This window comes from Colossoma macropomum, unplaced genomic scaffold (genome assembly GCF_904425465.1).
Source record: "Colossoma macropomum unplaced genomic scaffold, Colossoma_macropomum, whole genome shotgun sequence".
In the NCBI taxonomy this organism is placed as follows: Eukaryota; Metazoa; Chordata; class Actinopteri; order Characiformes; family Serrasalmidae; genus Colossoma; species Colossoma macropomum.
This window is the reverse complement of record NW_023495014.1, coordinates 233,740-243,615: the sequence shown is the minus strand read 5'-3', so window position 1 is coordinate 243,615 and position 9,876 is coordinate 233,740.

Below are 9,876 nucleotides of genomic sequence, written 5' to 3'. Positions count from 1 at the left end.
TCATCCATTTCAGCAAGGAAGTGTAGTGAGTAACAGCTTCACTGTAACATAGAAACATGTTCCCTTATCTACTTTAAAATTCTGCTTTATTTAAAATTAGGATTTAAATATTAAAATCAGATTCATAATGCATAAGATTTGTTACACAAAACAAAGCTTTTTTGAAAAGAATATTTATTATTGGTAGTATTTAATGTTTAATATATTGCATTTCAGACAACCCAACAAATAACATGACCCAAAAATCATGATAATATTATATTGTGGGGCTTCTAGTAATTCCCACTGCTAGTAGATATAGACATTGTTAGTTCATCATGTTGTTTTTAATTTATATACAGATAATCTACATTAGTTGTTCAGTTGTTTATCTCCCTCTTTACTATTTGGTTTACACAAAAGAATAACAATAACAACATTGGAAAAAACAAGTAAACAAATAGTGTACAAAAACAGTTATTTATTACATAAAAATGATAAACGGTTCAGTGTAAAAAGTGATGACTATCATCAAAAATGATTAACTTTAACAATTAATAAGCTTATGAATATCAGAAATGCTCTTTTAATAAGGAGTAAATAAACACCTAAACTGGGAATAATTAATAATCATTTAGCATTTTCTACATTCAGGCTCGGGCTGTTTCCTCAACTACTCGACTAATCATAGTATTTTAGGTGTCTAAGTTTCAACTAATCACATTTGTTTTGTTATTTATATATTTACTTCCGGGTCCGAGCCCCAGATGAGTAAGCCAGCAGCGACAGTGGCAAGAAAAAACTCCCTCAGAGCAAGAGGAAGAAACCTTGAGAGGAACCAAGACTCAAAAGGGGAACCCATTCTCCTCTGGTCGACACTGGATAGCAAAACAATAATACAATGAGAACTATTTGAATAAATTAATGATTAATGATTGAGTTATGCAATTTTTTTTTTAATTAAGTGGAATTGCCCTTTAAATGCTGCTAACGCTAACTGTTCTCTGTCTCCCTCTAGTGGCTGAGTGTGACTTTGCTCTGATAGAGGACTATAGCAGGCTGTGGTCAGCAGAGCGGCATAGAAAGAGAAACATAAAAGACAGAAACAGGAGCAGCATCTCCTCTTCTAATCTGACCACTTTAAGCTTCACTATAAGCAGAGAGAGATCAGAGCAGAGCAGAGCAACATGGGACGAGCTCTCAAACCAACAGCTGCTTTTAAATGTTTCATTCAGTATTTCAAGAATTCTGTTCATTATTCATTATTAAATGTTAAATATACTGTAATGATCTTTTTATAGTCATTTTGGTCTCGAGATTTGATTACTACATTGCAAATATAAAGGATTCATAATTGTTGGTTGTTTACAGGTTTCTCCATCATTTTAGAGGCATTTTCAGTTCCGTCCATCATTCTGATCTATTTTTTTTTTTTTATATAAAGTTGCATAACAATATAAACACTATATTATGAAAAGCATGCAAGGAGACTACAGATCCACTGGGAGACCAGCAAAAAAACACAAAGAGTGATGATCAACCTACATTTTACAAATATCCAGATCTCTGGTAACAAAAAATAAGACCCAGAAACAGAAAACATGTTAAAATGAACCTTAACTTTCCTGACACAAAAATGCACAAATGCAGAAAAAGCTTAACAGATTTTGAACAGCCCCAATAGATGAGACTGTTAACACACTGTTTGAATTGTAGTAGATTCTGAACAGCTCTGAGGCAGCATTAGGATTTGGACCAGGTTTAGGGTTAGTCAAAGTTAAGATGAATTATAAAAGTATTTAGTTGAATATAAGGAATCAAATTAGCATTAACAATAAGCATCTACAGTGGGCTATCCAAATAATGTGTTACCACTTAATAATAATCACAGCAATAATACTCATAATAAAAATAACAACAATGATAAAAATTAAACAGAGTTCCGGTCTCTTCACTGTCATGGCCTCTGAGGATGTTTAGAGACGGGCTCTCCACTGATGTCCACTTCAATGAGAGGAGCGAAGCTTCTCAGCGTTGGTGTGCTGAAGCCCTCAGTGACGCCGAGCTGTCCATCAGGCTGCTCCTCCTCTCTCAGAGTGGGACAGCGGAGTGTCTCCCACAGGCGCTGCCTCATCCTCAGGCCAAGCTCCAGGCTGTATGGATGAGGCTGTCCAGAGGCCGTGCTGACCATGGAGTCCACCACAGAGTGGTAGATTGTCTGCACTCCTCTATAGTGTGACCGTGGATCAGCAGAGGGATGGAGCTCTCCTGCAGCGCTGCCTTCTTCTCCCTCCTCTCTGCAGTCTGAATCAAGAAGGACAAGAAGATTCAACACCTGCTCACTGACACTCTAGAACTGAGTTACTGAACTGTTCAGAAGATCAAAACCCCTTTTAATATTAATGTATATTGTTTGTTTTATGTACAATTAAAGCTCAACTAAGAACTAAATGTAGATTCAATTCATTTTACATTTATTGAAGTTCAGTACATTAGTAGATAATTTATTTTAGCACAATAGTAGTATTTTATTACAGACAATCAACCAAAATATATTGCAGATTCAGGGTTGCAAATATTTTTGGTACAACTAGAAGTTAAAATAAAAATAAAAATAATAATCATAAAAATCATATCATACCAAATGCATTCATTGTAAACAGCCCACGACAGCATGCATCAAAGCAAGGCCTTCAAAGTGACCAGATTATAGTGAGCTTAAATTTAAAGCATCAGAATGTTTTTTTTTTTTTTACTTTCCAGCTTCACAATTTGTTTTGTATTAAAATGTTTCTGGATTCCACACAAACACTGAAATCAGCTGATTATTGCACATTGTGCGCACTGACTGAATTTAGTTTACACTGAAATACTGGTAGAAAACTATGAACACAGTCCCAAATAGGGTTTCTAATGTTGTGTTAGCATCAAGCTAACAGTTTATGGCAGCTCTAGCTTAAACACAGACATTTCAATGTTGTTACAGATCTTCAGTTTTACACTCTTTATTGGAAAGTCTGTTAGCTTGTATTTATATGCTGACCAAGTATCTCACAGCTCACTAGGAGTATTTTGCTCATCTTGTAATTTCCAGTATGAACAACATTAGACAAAAGACATTATCTGTCACATTCCCACTGTATTTTCTATTTCTTTACTGACAAGCTGGGCATTTAAATAAAAATATACAAGACTGTATTCTGTATTTATATGTTTTTTTGAAGTCATGTATCTGAAATAGTGTCCATTTGTGTCCCTAGTTTCTCCACCTGTGATAAACAACTAACGTAGTGATGACAGTAGACATATATTAAACTGCAGTTCCTCAAAAGTTAACAAAAAGACAAAATTATAAGAACCTTCATGTTAAAACAGGTAATCTATCTGAAGGGTGTTGCTTGGCCAGTCTCAACTTTAATGACCTGCAGCTTTTCTAAAAGAGAGGAGAGAGCACTGCTCTACTTCAACACCATTTGAAGGAAAACTGTGTACATTTTTAAGTGAACTGAATTGAGAGACCATAATTTATTATTTGTTTATTGATTAATTAATTTGTTTATTTTTTGCTGCTGTTTTGCTGAAATTCGCCGCCTTTCTTCCAGTGTGAGGTCATTTCTGGAGTCTCTGGAGATTTTTATCTGTACAGTTAAAAGGAGACACAATCTCATTAATAACAGTTTACTTCAAATAAACTGTTCATAGACAGTTCTGCTCATTTATTTATGGGTCACTTCCTTGTTCTTGTTCTTACCTGCTCTTTGTGATGATGTCTTTAATAGATGTTTTATCTCTCGTTGGCACAAATTTCTCCACCATCTTCATACAGTCTTCATGGCTGCCCAGAAATCTCAGAGCATTGCGTGCATGGAGTCTGTGGAGGAAGAATGATAAAAATGTTTTTCAGTGCTGGTGGATAATGAAACATGTTCATGGGGGACAGTACTGACCCGGGGGCCGTAAAAAGCAGGAGAGCTACATACCTCACTTCCTGTGCAGAGTCCAGGGCCAGTTTGCTGATGGCGGTCAGGAACCTGCAGGTGAAGTCCTTTTTGCCATTCAGCAGACGTGAAGCTCCCAGCAAACACGCGAGCTTCTCCAGATGCTGCGCAGTGCATCTTCTCACAGCGGCGTTTCGGTGGCTGGAGAGTGAAGAGTGAACACTCAGTGAGAGAGACATCCATATGTATTTATACTGACTGCATGCCACTTTTACTTAGAATGTCTTTAATAGTTTGGTGTATTTTTGTTTACAATTTTACCCTAATAATACTGTATCCTAATAATAGTACTGTGATGTTTACCTGAATCCACCAGTCAGCAGAGCGTGCAGGACCCGACCAGGTGAGCAGTTCTGCACCATCATGCTGAGGGCCACCTCCACATCCTCTCTGATGAACTGGCTGGACTCCCCAGCCTTGTGCAGCAGGACACAGGCAGTGCTCTCCACCTCCTGGTCCATTTTCCTCTGCAGGTGGGCATACAGGTGGGCCAGAGTGGTCATGGCAGCACGAGACACCATGGAGCGCAGGTTCTTCACCTGAGACAGTGAACACAAAAGAAGCACAGTGAGCCTCTGTCTGTAGTTCAGTCACTGACTTTTGTCTTAGAACATGAGTAACTATGACTGTGTGTAATGAAATGAAAACTCTATGAAGAAAGAAATCTTTCTCAGGATTTTAGTTACAAACTGAATCATTTTCAGTACAGATGGAAACTGCAAAGCTGCTATTTGGAGTCTTTTTACAGAGCACTCAGTTATCACTACAGAAGCTTTTGACTAGAGTGCGTATGAAGTGTGTGTCTGACCTCCTGGATGACGGTCAGGCAGATGTCGTGTAGCTCAGGTAGCAGGACTTCAGGGTGGTGCTCCCCCAGAGCACGCACCAGTTTCAGCCCCTCTATCTTCCTCTCCCTGTTTCAAAAGAGAGACATTAGAATGAGATGAACATCACAGTAAACATGATAAAGACTGATTCAGCCAGTATGTTAAACATTTAACACAGGAGCAGCACTAGCTGTGGATAATGGACATTTTCAGTAGAGATGGTTAATTTTGTGTGTATAATCTACAGCATTTAAACTGTATAATCTCTGGTATCATCAGTTATTATAACTCTAGTCTGAACACTATCCTAAAACACATCACTGCTCCATTAGAATCTGATCTTCATTCTGTCTGCACACTGTAAGTTTGGTGTTTCTACTCTGGTTCACTAAAGTCATACCATTCCTCATCCTGCAGTAGTTTAAACGTCTGTCTGAGAGCCAGTTCAGGATTTTTCAGAGGCTGTTCACTGATCAGGGCTGGAGTCTCCAGTGTCTCTGCTCTTCCCTGACAAACTTCAACAGCCTTTGGAGCAGCTCTGCTTTCTACAGGCTTGAGGTGTGAATCTGCTCTCCTTCTCTCTCTCACAGGTTTTTTGCCAGTAGGATCCAACTGGGCTTCTGATCTCCTCTCCTGGCTAAATTCAGCCACTTCTGGGGCATTCCTGCTGTCTCTAGGCTCCACATGACCTTCTCCTGGATTCCTCCTCTGCCTAACTAGACCTCTCAGTCTGGGTATTTTGCTGCCTACAATTACACAGTTTATATTTGTGGTTACAGTAACTGAAATATTCTCATTCCTCTTCACTAAAATTGTGAAAAACAGAATTTGGTCACACTTTATTCTAAAAGTCTCCTATAGATAATTTACAGATGCTTTAATTGTTAACAAACTATCTGGTGGTTTAAGATAAACCTAAGTTTAGTATTCTTTAAAAATACTAGTAGGGAATAAGGATCCTAAACAATTATCAAGCTTTATAAATATATGAATTTGCAAATAGAAAGTTATTCTATTTGAGTTATGAGGAGTTGGTCATGATGCTGCATATGAACTCTGTGGTGTTCACTCCTGCTATAAATACTCTAATAATAGACTAATTCTTTCATTACTGGAACTCACCTGGTGTGTAGTTGGCCTTGTTCCCATCCTTGGCCCCCATGAGCAGGCTCTTCAGTCTGGGCAGTCTGCTGGGTTTGGCAGCAACAGGTGGAGGGACAGGTGTGTGGAGAAAGGGAAGTGCACGGAGCTCTTCAGGGGTGCAGGAGTCTACAGGTGAGTACACTTCCATGGGTGTGTGGTTCTCCACCTCAGTGGAGCGCACAATGCGGCCCATGGACCTTGCAATCCAAGCTGCTAACTCAGCCTGGTCACGCAGGTGGTCCTGCATGGCTTCTACATCTTCGTAGAGCTCTGGGGAGGGGTCTTCTGGCCTGAAGGGGGAGCACTCCTGCTCAACAGCCATCTTCAAGCCCTGAGCCCTGTGGTGGGGCCTTTCCCTTTTCCGGGGCTCATCTGAAGGTGGAAAAGGCTCCATGTAGGGTGGGTCCACATCAGAGCCAGACAGGCTCTCCAGGCTGCTGCACGTTTTTTTCTCTCTTAAGGGTTCCAGCCGAATGCGGCCTAAATGACCCCTTTTCACCTGGGGCTCCAGACAGATGTCATTTGACCTTTGGAGCCTCCTGGTGGACTGGTGGTGCAGTTCATTATGGGTTTTGGGGTGATCATGATCCTGGATTGAGCTGCGGATCCGTCTGAGGATGACCTCCTGGGTCTGCTCATATTTGTCGTTCATTTCCCTCAACATATGACCACGACCCTCCAGATACTCCTGCCTCTCTCGCTCCATTCTCTCCAGACAGGAGGGATCGGGGATAACGGGGCTCTTCCGAATGGAATCCTGGAAAACAGAACAGAGAACACGTTCCACTGGTTAGTCTACACACCAGGGTAAATTAGGATCTACATAGTAAGGGTAGACAATATGTTGAAAAAATATGATATCCTGATACTTTAAGACATTTTCTCAGTACACATTATTCATAAAAATATTGGTTCTTCAATGGTTTAATATGTTTGAACAGACAAACAAGAACCAGTAGAGCCACATTTAAAACATATTATAAAAACTACAAATACAATGTTTTTGTACTCTGTTTCACTGCACTGCAATAAATCCACTTAACCTGGACTGATTTTGCTCTCTTTGTAATGAAATATGCAGTTGTTCAGTCTCTATAAGTACTGATGATCCACAATATTCTCAGAAAACCATATTGTCAACCTCTACTGTATAGATTTCATTTAGGTTTTGTTAAATAATCAGAATAAATGTTTTTTTTTTACTTTGTTCTCTATGTAGAACAAATACATTTACTGTAACTTATTTAGAGATGAACAGTTTTTAATTGTACCACATTCATTTGTCTCAGATCTGTAGTCATATAGACCTGAGATTTGATCAGAATATCAATAAAGAACATGCTTTAGATTTAAGAGTAGATTAATAAGTGTGAGTTCTTTTAAATACCGCTGTCGTCCGGCTGTTCTTCTTCTGTGAATCTTCTCTCCTCATCTCTGCAGTCAGTTCTTACAGTTCATAATAATCATCTGAGATAATCGTTCCTCCACAGTCTCATCACATCGAATGATTAGAATGTTAAAAGACGGGTCTTTACATTGGGCAATGTGACGTCATAAATGGGCGTGTTTCTATTATGACATCATCGCCCGGAGAGTGGTCCTCTACCAAAACTACCGTCTCTACACTAAAACCACGATGACGTCATACATGTATGTGAAGGACTGAGAATCTATTAAAGAGTAAAATGTGTTAAAGAGCTTAAATAAATGTGAAATATTAGAAGAGGAACAACAGATCAGCTCTCACTGATGCACTGATTCTAAAGACTACAGTGAGAATCTGTCAGTTCATGAAAACTATGATCAGTTTAATCTGATGATTCACTTCATTATAATAAACTAGAACTGAACACGAATCACAGAGAAGAAGAAACATTTGAATGTGAATGTTGTTTATTATTTATTGATCAGTTACATTATTCTGTTCTATAAATGAATGAAGTAATGATTTTAAAGGGCTGTTGAGGTGATTGACAGTGTGAACACAGACAGTTCCTGTTACTTTAAAGTCAATCAGAAATCATAACGCATTTCCTTCAGTACTGTAACATATTTCTGAGTGAAACTCGGGATCAGGGAGGGTCTCTGAACCAGCTGAGACTCACTGGATGATAGGTGGGCGTGATGGGGGGGAGGGAGGGCTGAAACACGATATGATTGGTTAATATTATTTTCCCCGCCCACTGATGACATCACCAACACTCAGAAGACGTTTCAGAGGCAAGTTATTATATTTTGGTGGAAGATGACAGAAAATAAGAACTGTGTGTTTCTAATTATGAATCATCATTAATATGATCAGAGACTCAAACTAACAAGGTAAAAACATCAGTTTTGATTTGAGGTTGACTCAGAGCTCAGACACTTCAGATTAACAGCTTTTACAGTTTGACAGTGTTGATAACTTTGAGTGTTGATTTAGTTTCTCAGTCTGAAGTGAAGTTCATGTCTTGTTCTGCAGTAAAACTGTTCTAACAGACCCTCAGTGGAAGTTCTCTGTAGTTTTTCAGTAAATGGCTTATTTTGATTCTTAGCTATAGCTGCCAGCTAACGGTACCAGGTTCAGTCACTATTTGTCGTTTTTCGTTTGTTGATGTTGTAAACAGAGCTTAACAGACTTTATCAGATACTAAATCTACACTGAGCTCTTTATTTAAGCTGTGTGAAGTTGAATGGGGTGAGATCTGATCTGATTCCTTCGTTTCTATCAATATTGTTGTTCTAGTTATTTGTATGGGATCATCCTGTCATATACAACACATTTAAACTAACAGCGTTAACAGACTGAAAACATTGATGGGTTTATTTTACTGAAATGAGCTGTAGTTTCTTTGTTCAGGCGTTTTTCTGATCATGTTTGAGACTCTAAATCACAGAAAAGCATTTGGTTCTTTTTACCACCAGCATTAAATACCAAAGAGTGACAGCGCCATCTAGCGACCAATGAAATACTGATCTATTTACAAAGTCATCCCTTATTGGCTGAACGCGAGATAATGAAGCAGGTAAGACTGATTAGTCCAGTTCTGTCTGCAAAATGAAGGTCAGTAAAACAGTGTTTATTTAATAAAACCACAGGAACCCAAACTGGCTTAAAATAAAGTGTTTATTCAGGACAGATTCCTTCTTCACAGATTCTCTCCCCCCACAAAACACAGTGTAAAAACTGCAGCTCCAGACTTTTTACTACTATAATAATTATATCCCAGATATGAACTTTTCTTCCTTTTCATTGCATTTATTAATGATTTTTTGCATTTATTTTAATTCTGAAGTTTTTCCAACTTTATTTTTTTTTACATCTTTTGTCTGTAAATACCTTTGATGAACACCTTTAACTGATATTTCTTAAATGTGTGTTTGTTGTTACTTTTTCAGTGACATATTTTCTGTATCCTGAGCTTCGAGTTTAAAATATGTCCACAGAAACGATAGCGCACTGCTAATGAACTGAAAACTGCTCTGAGGTAATGAAGGAAATTCTGGTTAAATTAGTGATTAAAATGACAAAAGAACATGATTGATCCGGTACAGAAGAGCTGGAGAACTGACCACACCAGCACTGTCCACCTCAGACATTTAGCTCAGAACAGCCACAAGAGGGCAGCACAGCTCAGCATAAAGCAGCCCAGTTTAACAGAAAATTGGTTAATATACATCTTAACTGCAGCACCTGATACACGTTGCAGATCAACGTTCTGTTATAGGAATAAGATGCACGTCAACATATCAGACTTTGATCTTTTAGTCACGATCTGCAGCAACAACCCAGTTAGCAAAATTTATCTGGCCCACTTGTAGGCCACATCCTTGGTTGAGTTCTGGCCCAATTCTGGCTGGGTCCCCGGGCCAGATCTGGCCCATATACTGTAAAACGAGAAGAACTAATGGATGCGGCCCAGATGAGGCCCACACACTATAAAATTAGT